This window comes from Ciconia boyciana, chromosome 29 (genome assembly GCF_034638445.1).
Source record: "Ciconia boyciana chromosome 29, ASM3463844v1, whole genome shotgun sequence".
Lineage (NCBI taxonomy): Eukaryota > Metazoa > Chordata > Aves > Ciconiiformes > Ciconiidae > Ciconia > Ciconia boyciana.
Window position 1 is genome coordinate 1,431,838 of NC_132962.1, and position 15,516 is coordinate 1,447,353.

The window sequence follows — 15,516 nt, forward strand, 5'->3', positions numbered from 1 at the left end:
GCAGGAAAACATGCACACGAGCCAAATTCAGCTGCCAGTTATAAGCCTGCAGGTTTATTGCTAGAGCTGAAACAAAATCAGGCCAGATGCATAGGGGAGCCCTGCAGACAGAGTGGGTCCAGCCATCCTAATTTAAGGTGATAATAGTTCAAGATTAAATTGATGACTCATAGCATTGAAATGGCTGGACCACATCAGTAGCCCTGATCCTGCCCTCGCTGCAGGCTAGTCTGTGGGGTCCTCATGCCACTCCTCATTGCAGAGGTCCGTCTCGCAGCAGGAATACCGGGATGTCAGGCGGGACTCTGCATCAGATGCCCGTTCTCGGCCGCAGTTCATCACAGAGGTGCAGCCTTGCTGGTAATAGAGGGTCACCTTCCCTGCGGGGGTGGTGGGCAGAGAGGGACCATGGTTAGAAGAAAGCAGCACTAAACTAATAAAAATCAGTGGTGGACTTTGAAGTTACCAGGTGAGAAACCAGTCCCTTAAATAGCACACCCAAACGAAGTCACACCTTGCTTTAGTTAGGAGAAAGAGCTATATGCACACACAGACAAAACTCGCATGGCTTCTTCGGGAGACAGAGTCTCTCCTTTGCCTAAAAGGGACTTTTTTTAACCATATATAGGGCAGCCTCCATCAAGAGAAGGAATTTGGCCCCTTGCGTTAGCCTTTTCCCACATCAGGTTCATCATTACATCCTCATTCATTCTGCAAATCAGTTTGGTTTTCCAAAGACAAGGACAACCCCCACTGAACCAAAGGAAACACATGGTTTTGACCCCCCTCACTGCGTACCCAGGGAGGTTTTAATGATGGCACATTTCTCTCTCCGCTCACAAGTCGTTTCATTCGCTCCCCGGAAACATCCGACGAAGGGGATCTTGTACTTGCAGACTTTGCATTGAAGAGCCTCAACTGCAGCAGACAGAGAAGAGGTAATGAGCTTGGGGCTCCGTTCTGCAGAGCCATGGGGAGTTTTGCTTCAAATGTCCCTACAATAACATGGGAATGACCCCAGAGAAGATGTAGAGCACACCAGGGAAGGGACCAAGTGTCACCTTCACTTACAGACCCAGTAATGAGAGCCCTCATCTGTAGGGGAGAGGCAAATGATGCCTATGGACACTTAACCCTTCTTGGCAGAGCTTTGCAGGCAGACATGGCCGTAGGTGAACAAATGAAGAAACTACAGACCCACAGAGAAAAAATGTGGATGTGGGCTCTGGGGTGGGGTTTATCCAGCTGAAATGGGGTTCATCCACAGCAAGACCATCACAACAGCTCTCTGGGGCAGAGCAGGTACACATCTAGCCCAGGATCCAGCAACCTACAACTGAAGCTCCTGGCCCAGAGGAGGTCTCTTTGGATTTAATAGCTCTCTCCACTCACTTACCAGGGGAAAGTCACTTTCATTCAAGCAATGACAAAAACAGTTACAGAGATTTCTCTCCACTGACCGTAGACTCAGAGCAGATGACATCCAGCTCAGTGACAACACTGCAGATATCAAGAGCTTGCCAAGACCCACCCAACCACCATCAGATATATTCCCCTGCCCTTTAGTAAATCCCATTTAACTGTGACCCTCCACTTACCAACTCCGATGCACAAGACAAGGGTCAGCCCCACAAAGAGCACCTTCATCTTGGGCAAGGGGACAGATCTTGACCTCCCAGCTGCACCTCAGCCCAGCACAGGGTTCCCTGTGAATGAGAATGGCTCAGGCAATTTATTAATCCCTGTAAAGAGTTTCCTCAGTGATCAGCCTTCTAGCAGGAGGAAAACCAATCAGGCAAAAACCTCACAGTACAGATGCTTGTGATGTCCCTTTTGGGGCAAAATGAGTAGAGAAACTTGAAGCACATTATTAGACAATCCTCCAGCACCCTAAAAAGCTGAAATTCAGGCAATTCCACCTCTGCTCTATTAAAATTAATAGCCATGCTTTCAAGGCAGAAATCTCCCAAGTGAATAAAATGATCTTATGAGAAAAAACCCCCACATTTCTTTATTTCCTAAGATGCTTCCACTCTTGCTCAGACATAGCACCAGCAATTGTTTGTATCCAGAAACAGGCAGGTTTGGGAAAAAAACTTGAGCGCCCAACGTGGGGCTCGAACCCACGACCCTGAGATTAAGAGTCTCATGCTCTACCGACTGAGCTAGCCGGGCTGCCAAAATCTCCCATTCCCACTGTTTTTCTCACCAAAAGTGTAAATTTGATGCTGATTTAGCAAAATGCCCAATTTTATGAGTATAAAAATAGGGGCATTCAAATAAGTGGAAGCTCTTCCCTGGGAGATTTAAGAGGGTGTGTTGGGATGGTGCCAGCCAACACAAAACACAGAAGGAAGACACAGAAAAGTCCCAAAGCAAAACCCTAAGAGAGGGTCCCTTACCTTACTCTTCTTTCCCCTCCGAGGTCCAAGCATCCGCCGGCCACGTGTCTCCGCTGCCTTTATTCCTCTCCTGCGCTTGGGCTGACCCAGGACCTGAACGACCTCAGAGCCGATGGGGGATATTGTTTGGTGGGAACAATGCTTCTGCTTGCACCTGGGCAAACACAGCTCCTCACCAAGCCCCGAGACACCTTCCAGGACATGGAGTCATTCATTACATGGGCAAGTCTACAGGCTCTCAGGCCCTTTAATCTCCCTTTGTGCAGAGAAACACCCCCAGCTCCCAACTTTTAAGTCAACCCTGGGTTAACTCTGCAGGAAAGACCCAAAGAGGAAGATTTTATAGACCTACAAGTAAGCCTCTAGCCCTTCTCTGCTTGTGAAGGCAGCACCTTCCCAAGTCCCCTTTTGAGACCAGCTAATTTACATTTTCCTCCACAAATAGCACAAATAACAGGGGTAGAAGGAGGTGTCCCATCCCATTTGGGGGATCCTGCCAAAAAGCAAACCCTCCTTCCTCCCTTCTTTATCCCCCTCCCTGTTCAGCATCATGTTTAATCACACTGATTAATCCCACTGGGTGCAGTTTTTCATGGAGCAGAGAAGAGACTAAAAAAACAAGGGCTGGCAAATGTTCACCTGATCCTGGAGGCCATTTCTTCTAAGCTTGCAAGGAGCACTTTGCATAAAAGAGTTTCAGCGCTTCCCATTCTCTCCCCTCCTTGCCTGTATTTTCTTGTTTTGATTCTTATCCAGCCTTTCTCTCAGCTGAGCTACTCTATGTGCGAGACCTGGAATAGCCAAAACATGCTCTTTCCATACCCCTTCAAGCCAAAGGCTCCTGCAGACCAGGGTTCTTGGCTTCCTTTAAAACACAGATGGATGGCAGAGCTGCGTGAACCACTCCATTATTCCATATGGGGCATATAAGCTTGTGCCATGGCCTTGATGGGACACAGGTAGCTGAAAGCCGGTTGACAACACCTGTGGGTGGAGGCTTGCTTAACGCAACAAGAAGTGCCCCAAGAACCAACACAACTCATGGACCACACGTGCTTGAGAAATACAGCTCGTACCAGAGCATGGAGGCTGGTGTCCACAGTCAGATCTCTGTTCTGGAGGGTTTAAACTGCATGGTTATGGCCTTAAGTAACAACAGTAATTAGGACATGATTCCAAGAAACCTGCCTACCTGCTTCAAGTTATTTCCAAGTCCTTTGGCTTCACCTGTACCAACCCAACACAATGTTTATGCAGCTGTTCTTGTGCTGACAGCACAAATACAGATGATACCTGCATTTTCTCAAGCATGAAGCCAAGCTCAACTCCTCCAGGCAGCCAGAACAAAAGAGCAAGTGGATGAAGTTCCCAGAGGATTGGATCCTTGCATGGGTCCAACACATATCCTGGTCCAAACAACTCTGGGGAGAAGTGTGGTGTAATACTTTCCCAAAGCTCAGCTTGTTTTCATCTTTGCTGTGCAGCACTGTTTGCCCTGCTCTTACATGTGGTGCATCCTCTGTGGCTGAGCAAAAGGCTTTAGTCTAAACCAAAAGGGATGCTCTCAATCTATGGCATTAAATATAAGAAAATAAGGTGGGGTTTTTTTCCCCTGTATTTAGAAGCATTGTGCTGTAAACTGAAGAATGTGGATTTTGTGGGATTTATCAGGCACTTTGAGAACATTTTGGTACAGCAGGTAACACTCTGCTGTTCACCTGGGGTTGGATTTGCTCCTATCACCCAGTTCCAATCTGGAGAGGTTTACATGGCTCAAAGACTGCATAAAGCAATAATAAATAATGTAATGTTAGGGCTTGAGACAAGAGCAAGTAGGAATCACTCTGCAATACTAGAGGTTAAAGGAGAATTTAAAATAGAGACAAATGATGGAAAGGGTGAGAAAAAAGGCAGATAAGAAGGCGGCATCTTTCCTCCTTTCAGAGAAAGGGAAGGCCACCCTGACTCCCATATGACACTGGATTTGTGGGGAGATGCAGCTCCTTCCCCTCCCTTTCCCATGACGTCTGCCAGCGTTGGTGCTCCATCCTGCGTGAAACAGCCCTAAAATTTTTGCTACGAAGAAGGGGGGGGAAAACTTAAGCGCCCAACGTGGGGCTCGAACCCACGACCCTGAGATTAAGAGTCTCATGCTCTACCGACTGAGCTAGCCGGGCCGTGGTGAAAAAGGGGATGGTGCAGCTTCTGAGCATCAGCCCAGATGCAGGCGGTGCAATGGGCAGGAGGTTTTGGGGGGAGCGGGGGGTTCGTCTCAGGAGAGAGAATACAGCAGGAAAAGCTCCAGACTGGCAGGTTTCTTTTCTTCCTCCTCCTGTGGCTGGTGGAGTGCCAAGTCCTCTTTGGTCTGCATCCAGCCAGGCTCTGCACCCACGCCCAGGGAGGGCTGGGCCACCGCACAGCGGGGGAGGGATGGCGGGGGGAGGCGGGTCAGGATGCTCCACATTGCGCAGTGGTTCCGCTAAAGTAAAAAAAGAAAAACAAAAAAAAAACAATACAAAAATCATTCTTCCCTGACCGGGAATCGAACCCGGGCCGCGGCGGTGAGAGCGCCGAATCCTAACCACTAGACCACCAGGGACCTGTGATAACGTTTTTCGCGCCCCGAATATAACGCCAGATAAGCGGGGCACAAAAAATTTGGGTTGTGCTTGGTGCACAGGAGGGTCCATGCACGTTTTCCCTCCCCCTCCCTTTAGCAGCTAAATGCTAAAATCCTCCCAAGCCAACAGGTCCTTGGGTTTCTCTTCTGCTGCCATCCAGCAGTTGGCCCTTCTTGGTGGCTTCTCCAACACCTGGGAGTTCGGAAGTTACCCCAGAAAGGTCTTGCAGCCACCAAATGACTTTTTTCCCCTCCTCCTGGGGACACCCTGGCCCCAGACACATGGGGTTTCTGTCTGCTCCCATCAGAATCAGAAAGTCTTCCCAACTTTCCAGCTGCTGGATTCATCTCAGTGCATTCAACTGAGTGGAAAACACCCCAGAAACCACGAGTTCCTCCATTTCTTGGGTGCGATATAAGGGTGAAAAAGAGCAGATAACTGGCATCTCAGTAGCTCTATAAAAAATGTGCAGAGCTGTGGATGATGATGTTGCAGTAAGGGGATCAGTCTGATCCTTGGGATTCATGAGAATTTCAGATCATTTACTGATTTTTAAGCATCTTTCTCATATTGTCGGCAGGGGAACACAGTTCAGTGAATACACAACTCAGGCCTCTTTCTCCAACTACCACACACAGATCTCCTAATTTTACAGGGAAGTCTCCATTTTTAGAAGAGATCCATCTCAACTCCTAATATGCCACACTAGTCCTAACATTATATTGGCACATAGCTGCAAGTGGAACAGAAATAAGACTGGAGGAGGATGAAAACAATTCAGCAGAAAAAGTGCTGCAGTTTCCCCTAGCCAGGCTCTTTATGTCTGAGTTTCCAGAAGAATGGAAATATGAACAGCAAAGGGCTTTAACAAAAGCTACATAGCAATGTAGGTCAGCAGAGATGCAGCAACGAGGGGAAAGCCCAGATTTAACGACAGTGGGTTGTGCTCCAGAGAGTTAATTGAATGTGGAGCCTGAGATTTTGGCTGCTATTCTAGGTCATGTCCCAAGAACAAATAATTCCATCCAGAAGCAGGAATGCATGACTGCAAAGTCTCTCCCTCCACGCAGTCTTATTTTTCCAGCTCATTCGTGGGATGAATGAATGCAAAACACGTTGGGGGGAAGGGAACAAATTCATTGCTTGGTTTTGAGCATAGGAGAATCACCTCTTTGGGTACAACATCCAGGAATGGAGTTGAGCCATGAGACAAGCATGGGAAGAAACTCAACCTGGACAAGATAGAGGCTGGATGGGAGAGTAAAGATGCAAGAGGAAGATCTGAGAAATATTTAAGTAATACGTAAGTCAAAGAAATAACAGCATCCCAGGAATGAAACCAATGTCATGCAGGGACAGCACCAAGTTGTTCATCACCATGCAGCAGAAAAACTCTACCCCCTTGGCATATAACCCCCAACGCTGGATAATTCCCACCCTGCGCTCGCCATTCAGGGTCTGTCCCATGGTACCTGAGTGAGGGCACCAGGGAAGTCTGTGGGCAGGAAGCAGGGCTGAGAGCGAGTTGGGAATGCAGCCCATGGGGTGGATCAGCTGCATCCATGGCCATGCATGGATGCTCCTCCAAGACAGCTTGCAAAAGGACAAAATACTCCAGGACTGAGCTTAAATAGAGCCCCTGGACCATGGGCAGGAGGTCCCAGGTGGGGCTGTTCGAGGCCATTAATGCTCATTAGTGCCCTCAATTGGGCAGTTAGTCTTTCCAGTTTAGGAAGAAGACCTGCTGGTGCCCACGGGCACGGCAGTGTCCATCTGTGTGAGCTCAGGATATGACAGCACAGTCTTCTTTATCTAAATGGGTGATGGAAAAAGATGAGATCTGATGAAGCAGCAGGGTGCAAATGCAAATTACTCCTCTCTATCCATGTGAATAGGAAATGCCGAAAATTAGGGTGCAAAACAAGTGCTGGGATGAAGCACTCATCCCACCCCCTCCATAAGCAAGTGGTCTCAGGTTCAAAACAACCCAAAAATAACGACTAAATTAAATCTCAAAGAGCACTTGGGTGTCCTGTATAAGTGCATTGAAGAGAGGAGTGGAAAAAGGTAGAGGAGGGGGGAAAAAATGCTAAAAAAAATGTTTCTGCCTGGTTTCGAACCAGGGACCTTTCGCGTGTTAGGCGAACGTGATAACCACTACACTACAGAAACATGGAGAGGTGTCTTCTGGGGGTCATATCTGGGGGAACTCAGAATATCCTTTGCTTCACGGACTTTCCCCCATTCCCACTCATGCTCACCACAGCCCGTTGCCTTTTTCTTCTTTCTTCCCAACCTGATTTCCTTGACCCTCATCTTACAACACCTACAAACACAAAAACTTCTCCCTCACCCTTTCCCAACACACAGCCGCAAAACCCTTCTTCATGGGCTCTTGAGCTTGCTCAAACCCTTCGACACAACCAACGGAAACCCAACACCTGCTGCTTTGGACACACAGAGCCCATTCCCCAATCACAACTGCTTTTTAAGCGAGGAATCGCACCAGGAAGACACCCCAAAAAGGACGAGGACTCTCCAGCTGCCGCTTTGCAAGGGGCAGGACCAACATCCCCTCCTCAGTTGCCCAAACCAGAGCGCAACAACACTCCCTTGTCATATCCCCACACAGCATGACCCAACTCCTTCACTCTCCACACCATAGGGAAGGAAAAAGCACAAGAATGCTGTTTCTGCCCGGTTTCGAACCGGGGACCTTTCGCGTGTGAGGCGAACGTGATAACCACTACACTACAGAAACAGGGCAAAATGGGGCTTTTGCACCATATCTGCAATAGGCTGAACCCCAGGCCCCTCACTGGCTGCTCCCAAGCACCCCACACCCCTCTGGAAAATGCACCCCTCTCCCATGTCGCTCCGCCCAGACCACACCCCAAAACCCCTGCCGTTTCGCCCATTTGCTCTGCTCCTCGCTCCCCGGCTTGTGGAGCATCACCCCAAAGCATGAGCTGCTCTGCTGCCCTCAAGGGCTTTGCATGCTCCGTCACACCTTTGCCTCACACTCAAGAGGTCCTCGGCTCACAACCGGCCAGAAACAGCCTCACATTTTTCTGGAAAACACAAAAAAACCCGAGCCACTTGCTTCCACTGCCCCATGCAGACACAAGACGAGGATAGGACGAGAGGAAATGGCCTCAAGTTGCGCCAGAGGAGGTTTAGATTGGATATTAGGAAATTTTACATCACTGAAGGGGTTCTCAAGCACTGGACCAGGCTGCCCAGGGAAGTGGTTGAGTCACCATCCCTGGAAGTATTGAAAAGCCGTTTGGATGAGGTGCTTAGGGACATGGTGTAGTGGTGGTCTTGGTAGTGTTAGGTTTACGGTTGGACTCGAAGATCTTAAAGGTCTTTTCCAACCTATACGGTTCTGTGATTCTGTGATTCGGTGACGTTTGTGCCCTGATCAGGCATTTCACCTGGTTTGCTTTGGGGTTGTGTTCCTCCACGATAAACGCCAAGGGAAAGCAAAGGGCTCAGTTGTGTTGCCAAATGCCAATGCAATTTTTGCAAGAATGAAAGCATTTATAGGCATATTATAGAGATGCGTGTATGTATAGAGACAGATAGGTGTGCGTGGTGGTATGGAAAGCAAGGTTTGAGTGCGGTGCCAGCCCTTGTGGCCTTTTGATTTGAAGCGCTGCGGGGCTGCATTTGGAAGCAATGTTTTGGTGAAGGCGTGAATGAGTGAAACATGAAGGAGACGCGTTGAAACGGGTGCCAAAAGGCCCAAAGGGGTGTTTCTGCCTGGTTTCGAACCAGGGACCTTTCGCGTGTTAGGCGAACGTGATAACCACTACACTACAGAAACATGGAGAGGAGTCCTCTGGGGGTCATATCTGGGGGAACTCAGAATATCCTTTGCTTCACGGACTTTCCCCCATTCCCACTCATGCTCCCCACAGCCCGTTGCCCTTTTCTTCCTTCTTCTCAACCTGGTTTTCTTGACCCTCATCTTACAGACTGACAAACACAAAAACTTCTCCCTCACCCTTTCCCAACACACAGCCGCAAAACCTTTCTTCATGGGCTCTTGAGCTTGCTCAAACCCTTCAACACAACCAACGGAAACCCAACACCTGCTGCTTTGGACACACAGAGCCCATTCCCCAATTACAACTGCTTCTTAAGCGAGGAATCGCACCAGGAAGACACCCCAAAAAGGACGAGGACTCTCCAGCTGCCGCTTTGCAAGGGGCACGGACAACTTCCACTCTCCAGTTGGCCAAACCAGAGCGCAACGACACTCCCTTGTCATATCCCCACACAGCATGACCCAACTCCTTCACTCTCCACACCATAGGGAAGGAAAAAGCACAAGAATGCTGTTTCTGCCCGGTTTCGAACCGGGGACCTTTCGCGTGTGAGGCGAACGTGATAACCACTACACTACAGAAACAGGGTGAAATGGGGCTTTTGCACCATATCTGCAATAGGCTGAACCCCAGGCCCCTCACTGGCTGCTCCCAAGCACCCCACACCCCTCTGGAAAATGCACCCCTCTCCCATGTCGCTCCGCCCAGACCACACCCCAAAACCCCTGCCGTTTCGCCCATTTTCTATGCTCGTCGCTCCCCGGCTTGTGGAACATCACCCCAAAGCATGAGCTGCTCTGCTGCCCTCAAGGGCTTTGCACGCTCGGTCACACCTTTTCCTCACACTCAAGAGGTCCTCGGCTCACAACCAGGCAGAAACAGCATCAGATCTTTCTGGAAAACACAAAAAAACCCGAGCCACTTGCTTCTGCTGCCCGATGCAGAGACAAGACGGTTGTGCCCTGATCAGGCGTTTCACCTGGTTTGCTTTGGGGTTGTGTTCCTCCACGATAAACGCCAAGGGAAAGCAAAGGGCTCAGTTGTGTTGCCAAATGCCAATGCAATTTTTGCAAGAATGAAAGCATTTATAGGCATATTATAGAGATGCGTGTATGTATAGAGACAGATAGGTGTGCGTGGTGGTATGGAAAGCAAGGTTTGAGTGCAGTGCCAGCCCTTGTGGCCTTTTGGTTTTCAGGCCTGCTGGTCTGCATTTGGAAGCAATGTTTTGGTGAAGGGTGGGAATGAGTGAAACATGAAGGAGACGCTTTGAAACGGGTGCCAAAAGGCCCAAAGGGGTGTTTCTGCCTGGTTTCGAACCAGGGACCTTTCGCGTGTTAGGCGAACGTGATAACCACTACACTACAGAAACATGGAGATGTGTCTTCTGGGGGTCATATCTGGGGGAACTCAGAATACCCGTTCTTCCACTCACTTTCCCCCATTCCCACTCATGCTCCCCACATCCCGTTGCCCTTTTCTTCCTTCTTCCCAACCTGATTTCCTTGACCCTCATCTTACAGACCGACAAACACAACTTCTCCCTCACCCTTTCCCAACACACAGCCGCAAAACCCTTCTTCATGGGCTCTTCACGCTGATCAAACCCTTCGACACAACCAACGGAAACCCAACACCTGCTGCTTTGGACACACAGAGCCCATTCCCCAATCACAACTGCTTTTTAAGCAAGGAATCGCACCAGGAACACACCCCAAAAAGGACGAGGACTCCCCAGCCACTGCTTTGCAAGAGGCACGGCCAACGTCCCTTCTCCAGAGATACCCCAAAAAGAACGATGACTCTCCAGCCGCCGCTTTGCAAGGGGCACGGACAACTTCCACTGTCCAGTGGCCCAAACCAGAGCGCAACGACACTCCCTTGTCATATCCCCACACAGCATGACCCAACTCCTTCACTCTCCACACCATAGGGAAGGAAAAAGCAGAAGAATGCTGTTTCTGCCCGGTTTCGAACCGGGGACCTTTCGCGTGTGAGGCGAACGTGATAACCACTACACTACAGAAACAGGGTGAAATGGGGCTTTTGCACCATATCTGCAATAGGCTGAACCCCAGGCCCCTCACTGGCTGCTCCCAAGCACCCCACACCCCTCTGGAAAATGCACCCCTCTCCCATGTCGCTCCGCCCAGACCACACCCCAAAACCCCTGCCGTTTCGCCCATTTGCTCTGCTCCTCGCTCCCCGGCTTGTGGAACATCACCCCAAAGCATGAGCTGCTCTGCTGCCCTCAAGGGCTTTGCACGCTCGGTCACACCTTTGCCTCACACTCAAGAGGTCCTCGGCTCACAACCAGGCAGAAACAGCATCAGATCTTTCTGGAAAACACAAAAAAACACGAGACACTTGCTTCTGCTGCCCCATGCAGACACAAGACGAGGATAGGATGAGAGGAAATGGCCTCAAGTTGCGCCAGAGGAGGTTTAGATTGAATATTAGGAAATTTTACGTCACTGAAGGGGTTCTCAAGCACTGGACCAGGCTGCCCAGGGAAGTGGTTGAGTCACCATCCCTGGAAGTATTGAAAAGCCGTTTGGATGAGGTGCTTAGGGACATGGTGTAGTGGTGGTCTTGGTAGTGTTAGGTTTACGGTTGGACTCGAAGATCTTAAAGGTCTTTTCCAACCTATACGGTTCTGTGATTCTGTGATTCGGTGACGTTTGTGCCCTGATCAGGCGTTTCACCTGGTTTGCTTTGGGGTTGTGTTCCTCCACAATAAACGCCAAGGGAAAGCAAAGGGCTCAGTTGTGTTGCCAAATGCCAATGCAATTTTTGCAAGAATGAAAGCATTTATAGGCATATTATAGAGATGCGTGTATGTATAGAGACAGATAGGTGTGCGTGGTGGTATGGAAAGCAAGGTTTGAGTGCGGTGCCAGCCCTTGTGGCCTTTTGGTTTTCAGGCCTGCTGGTCTGCATTTGGAAGCAATGTTTTGGTGAAGGGTGGGAATGAGTGAAACATGAAGGAGACGCTTTGAAACGGGTGCCAAAAGGCCCAAAGGGGTGTTTCTGCCTGGTTTCGAACCAGGGACCTTTCGCGTGTTAGGCGAACGTGATAACCACTACACTACAGAAACATGGAGAGGTGTCTTCTGGGGGTCATATCTGGGGGAACTCAGAATATCCTTTGCTTCACAGACTTTCCCCCATTCCCACTCATGCTCCCCACATCCCGTTGCCCTTTTCTTCCTTCTTCCCAACCTGATTTCCTTGACCCTCATCTTACAACACCTACAAACACAACTTCTCCCTCACCCTTTCCCAACACACAGCCGCAAAACCCTTCTTCATGGGCTCTTGAGCTTGCTCAAACCCTTCGACACAACCAACGGAAACCCAACACCTGCTGCTTTGGACACACAGAGCCCATTCCCCAATCACAACTGCTTTTTAAGCGAGGAATCGCACCAGGAACACACCCCAAAAAGGACGAGGACTCCCCAGCCACTGCTTTGCAAGAGGCACGGCCAACGTCCCTTCTCCAGAGATACCCCAAAAAGGACGAGGACTCTCCAGCTGCCGCTTTGCAAGGGGCAGGGACAACGTCCACTCTCCAGTTGGCCAAACCAGAGCGCAACGACACTCCCTTGTCATATCCCCACACAGAATGACCCAACTCCTTCACTCTCCACACCATAGGGAAGGAAAAAGCACAAGAATGCTGTTTCTGCCCGGTTTCGAACCGGGGACCTTTCGCGTGTGAGGCGAACGTGATAACCACTACACTACAGAAACAGGGTGAAATGGGGCTTTTGCACCATATCTGCAATAGGCTGAACCCCAGGCCCCTCACTGGCTGCTCCCAAGCACCCCACACCCCTCTGGAAAATGCACCCCTCTCCCATGTCGCTCCGCCCAGACCACACCCCAAAACCCCTGCCGTTTCGCCCATTTGCTCTGCTCCTCGCTCCCCGGCTTGTGGAGCATCACCCCAAAGCATGAGCTGCTCTGCTGCCCTCAAGGGCTTTGCATGCTCCATCACACCTTTGCCTCACACTCAAGAGGTCCTTGGCTCACAACCGAGCAGAAACAGCCTCAGATCTTTCTGGAAAACACAAAAAAAACCCAAGCCACTTGCTTCTGCTGCCCCATGCAGACACAAGACGAGGATAGGATGAGAGGAAATGGCCTCAAGTTGCGCCAGGGGAGGTTTAGATTGAATATTAGGAAATTTTACGTCACTGAAGGGGTTCTCAAGCACTGGACCAGGCTGCCCAGGGAAGTGGTTGAGTCACCATCCCTGGAAGTATTGAAAAGCCGTTTGGATGAGGTGCTTAGGGACATGGTGTAGTGGTGGTCTTGGTAGTGTTAGGTTTACGGTTGGACTCGAAGATCTTAAAGGTCTTTTCCAACCTATACGGTTCTGTGATTCTGTGATTCGGTGACGGTTGTGCCCTGATCAGGCGTTTCACCTGGTTTGCTTTGGGGTTGTGTTCCTCCACGATAAACGCCAAGGGAAAGCAAAGGGCTCAGTTGTGTTGCCGAATGCCAATGCAATTTTTGCAAGAATGAAAGCATTTATAGGCATATTATAGAGATGCGTGTATGTATAGAGACAGATAGGTGTGCGTGGTGGTATGGAAAGCAAGGTTTGAGTGCGGTGCCAGCCCTTGTGGCCTTTTGATTTGAAGCGCTGCGGGGCTGCATTTGGAAGCAATGTTTTGGTGAAGGGTGGGAATGAGTGAAAAATGAAGGAGACGCGTTGAAACCGGTGCCAAAAGGCCCAAAGGGGTGTTTCTGCCTGGTTTCGAACCAGGGACCTTTCGCGTGTTAGGCGAACGTGATAACCACTACACTACAGAAACATGGAGAGGAGTCCTCTGGGGGTCATATCTGGGGGAACTCAGAATATCCTTTGCTTCACGGACTTTCCCCCATTCCCACTCATGCTCCCCACAGCCCGTTGCCCTTTTCTTCCTTCTTCTCAACCTGGTTTTCTTGACCCTCATCTTACAGACTGACAAACACAAAAACTTCTCCCTCACCCTTTCCCAACACACAGCCGCAAAACCCTTCTTCATGGGCTCTTCACGCTGATCAAACCCTTCGACACAACCAACGGAAACCCAACACCTGCTGCATTGGACACACAGAGGCCATTCCCCAATCACAACTGCTTCTTAAGCGAGGAATCGCACCAGGAACACACCCCAAAAAGGACGAGGACTCCCCAGCCACTGCTTTGCAAGGGGCAGGACCAACATCCCCTCCTCAGTTGCCCAAACCACAGCACGACAACACTCCCTTGTCACATCCCCACACAGAATGACCCAACTCCTTCACTCTCCACGCCATAGGGAAGGAAAAAGCACAAGAATGCTGTTTCTGCCCGGTTTCGAACCGGGGACCTTTCGCGTGTGAGGCGAACGTGATAACCACTACACTACAGAAACAGGGTGAAATGGGGCTTTTGCACCATATCTGCAATAGGCTGAACCCCAGGCCCCTCACTGGCTGCTCCCAAGCACCCCACACCCCTCTGGAAAATGCACCCCTCTCCCATGTCGCTCCGCCCAGACCACACCCCAAAACCCCTGCCGTTTCGCCCATTTGCTCTGCTCCTCGCTCCCCGGCTTGTGGAACATCACCCCAAAGCATGAGCTGCTCTGCTGCCCTCAAGGGCTTTGCACGCTCGGTCACACCTTTTCCTCACACTCAAGAGGTCCTCGGCTCACAACCAGGCAGAAACAGCATCAGATCTTTCTGGAAAACACAAAAAAACCCGAGCCACTTGCTTCTGCTGCCCCATGTAGAGACAAGACGGTTGTGCCCTGATCAGGCGTTTCACCTGGTTTGCTTTGGGGTTGTGTTCCTCCACGATAAACGCCAAGGGAAAGCAAAGGGCTCAGTTGTGTTGCCAAATGCCAATGCAATTTTTGCAAGAATGAAAGCATTTATAGGCATATTGTAGAGATGCGTGTATGTATAGAGACAGATAGGTGTGCGTGGTGGTATGGAAAGCAAGGTTTGAGTGCGGTGCCAGCCCTTGTGGCCTTTTGATTTGTAGCGCTGCGGGGCTGCATTTGGAAGCAATGTTTTGGTGAAGGCGTGAATGAGTGAAACATGAAGGAGACGCGTTGAAACCGGTGCCAAAAGTCCCAAAGGGGTGTTTCTGCCTGGTTTCGAACCAGGGACCTTTCGCGTGTTAGGCGAACGTGATAACCACTACACTACAGAAACATGGAGAGGAGTCCTCTGGGGGTCAAATTTGGGGGAACTCGGAATACCCGTTCTTCCACTCACTTTCCCCCATTCCCACTCATGCTCCCCACATCCCGTTGCCCTTTTCTTCCTTCTTCTCAACCTGGTTTTCTTGACCCTCATCTTACAGACCGACAAACACAAAAACTTCTCCCTCACCCTTTCCCAACACACAGCCGCAAAACCCTTCTTCATGGGCTCTTCACGCTGATCAAACCCTTTGACACAACCAACGGAAACCCAACACCTGCTGCATTGGACACACAGAGGCCATTCCCCAATTACAACTGCTTTTTAAGCGAGGAATCGCACCAGGAACACACCCCAAAAAGGACGAGGACTCCCCAGCCACTGCTTTGCAAGAGGCACGGCCAACGTCCCTTCTCCAGAGATACCCCAAAAAGAACGATGACTCTCCAGCCGCCGCTTTGCAAGGGG

At 50.2% G+C, this 15,516-nt stretch overlaps 14 non-coding genes across 14 annotated transcripts; all 14 read right to left on the minus strand.

Annotated features, from left to right (window-relative positions):
- Window positions 1–2,102: 2,102 nt before the first annotated feature.
- TRNAK-CUU (transfer RNA lysine (anticodon CUU)) lies at window positions 2,103–2,175 on the minus strand. The gene has a single exon. It is a non-coding gene; the product is annotated as a tRNA-Lys (tRNA).
- Window positions 2,176–4,506: 2,331 nt separating this feature from the next.
- TRNAK-CUU (transfer RNA lysine (anticodon CUU)) lies at window positions 4,507–4,579 on the minus strand. Its single transcript has one exon. It is a non-coding gene; the product is annotated as a tRNA-Lys (tRNA).
- A 350-nt stretch (window positions 4,580–4,929) lies between these two features.
- TRNAE-CUC (transfer RNA glutamic acid (anticodon CUC)) lies at window positions 4,930–5,001 on the minus strand. The gene has a single exon. It is a non-coding gene; the product is annotated as a tRNA-Glu (tRNA).
- A 2,121-nt stretch (window positions 5,002–7,122) lies between these two features.
- TRNAV-AAC (transfer RNA valine (anticodon AAC)) lies at window positions 7,123–7,195 on the minus strand. The gene has a single exon. It is a non-coding gene; the product is annotated as a tRNA-Val (tRNA).
- Window positions 7,196–7,711: 516 nt separating this feature from the next.
- Window positions 7,712–7,784, minus strand: TRNAV-CAC (transfer RNA valine (anticodon CAC)). Its single transcript has one exon. It is a non-coding gene; the product is annotated as a tRNA-Val (tRNA).
- Window positions 7,785–8,779: 995 nt separating this feature from the next.
- TRNAV-AAC (transfer RNA valine (anticodon AAC)) lies at window positions 8,780–8,852 on the minus strand. Its single transcript has one exon. It is a non-coding gene; the product is annotated as a tRNA-Val (tRNA).
- Window positions 8,853–9,367: 515 nt separating this feature from the next.
- TRNAV-CAC (transfer RNA valine (anticodon CAC)) lies at window positions 9,368–9,440 on the minus strand. The gene has a single exon. It is a non-coding gene; the product is annotated as a tRNA-Val (tRNA).
- Window positions 9,441–10,155: 715 nt separating this feature from the next.
- TRNAV-AAC (transfer RNA valine (anticodon AAC)) lies at window positions 10,156–10,228 on the minus strand. Its single transcript has one exon. It is a non-coding gene; the product is annotated as a tRNA-Val (tRNA).
- A 584-nt stretch (window positions 10,229–10,812) lies between these two features.
- Window positions 10,813–10,885, minus strand: TRNAV-CAC (transfer RNA valine (anticodon CAC)). Its single transcript has one exon. It is a non-coding gene; the product is annotated as a tRNA-Val (tRNA).
- Window positions 10,886–11,881: 996 nt separating this feature from the next.
- On the minus strand, window positions 11,882–11,954 carry TRNAV-AAC (transfer RNA valine (anticodon AAC)). Its single transcript has one exon. It is a non-coding gene; the product is annotated as a tRNA-Val (tRNA).
- Window positions 11,955–12,539: 585 nt separating this feature from the next.
- TRNAV-CAC (transfer RNA valine (anticodon CAC)) lies at window positions 12,540–12,612 on the minus strand. Its single transcript has one exon. It is a non-coding gene; the product is annotated as a tRNA-Val (tRNA).
- A 997-nt stretch (window positions 12,613–13,609) lies between these two features.
- TRNAV-AAC (transfer RNA valine (anticodon AAC)) lies at window positions 13,610–13,682 on the minus strand. The gene has a single exon. It is a non-coding gene; the product is annotated as a tRNA-Val (tRNA).
- A 515-nt stretch (window positions 13,683–14,197) lies between these two features.
- TRNAV-CAC (transfer RNA valine (anticodon CAC)) lies at window positions 14,198–14,270 on the minus strand. Its single transcript has one exon. It is a non-coding gene; the product is annotated as a tRNA-Val (tRNA).
- A 714-nt stretch (window positions 14,271–14,984) lies between these two features.
- On the minus strand, window positions 14,985–15,057 carry TRNAV-AAC (transfer RNA valine (anticodon AAC)). The gene has a single exon. It is a non-coding gene; the product is annotated as a tRNA-Val (tRNA).
- Window positions 15,058–15,516: the final 459 nt, after the last annotated feature.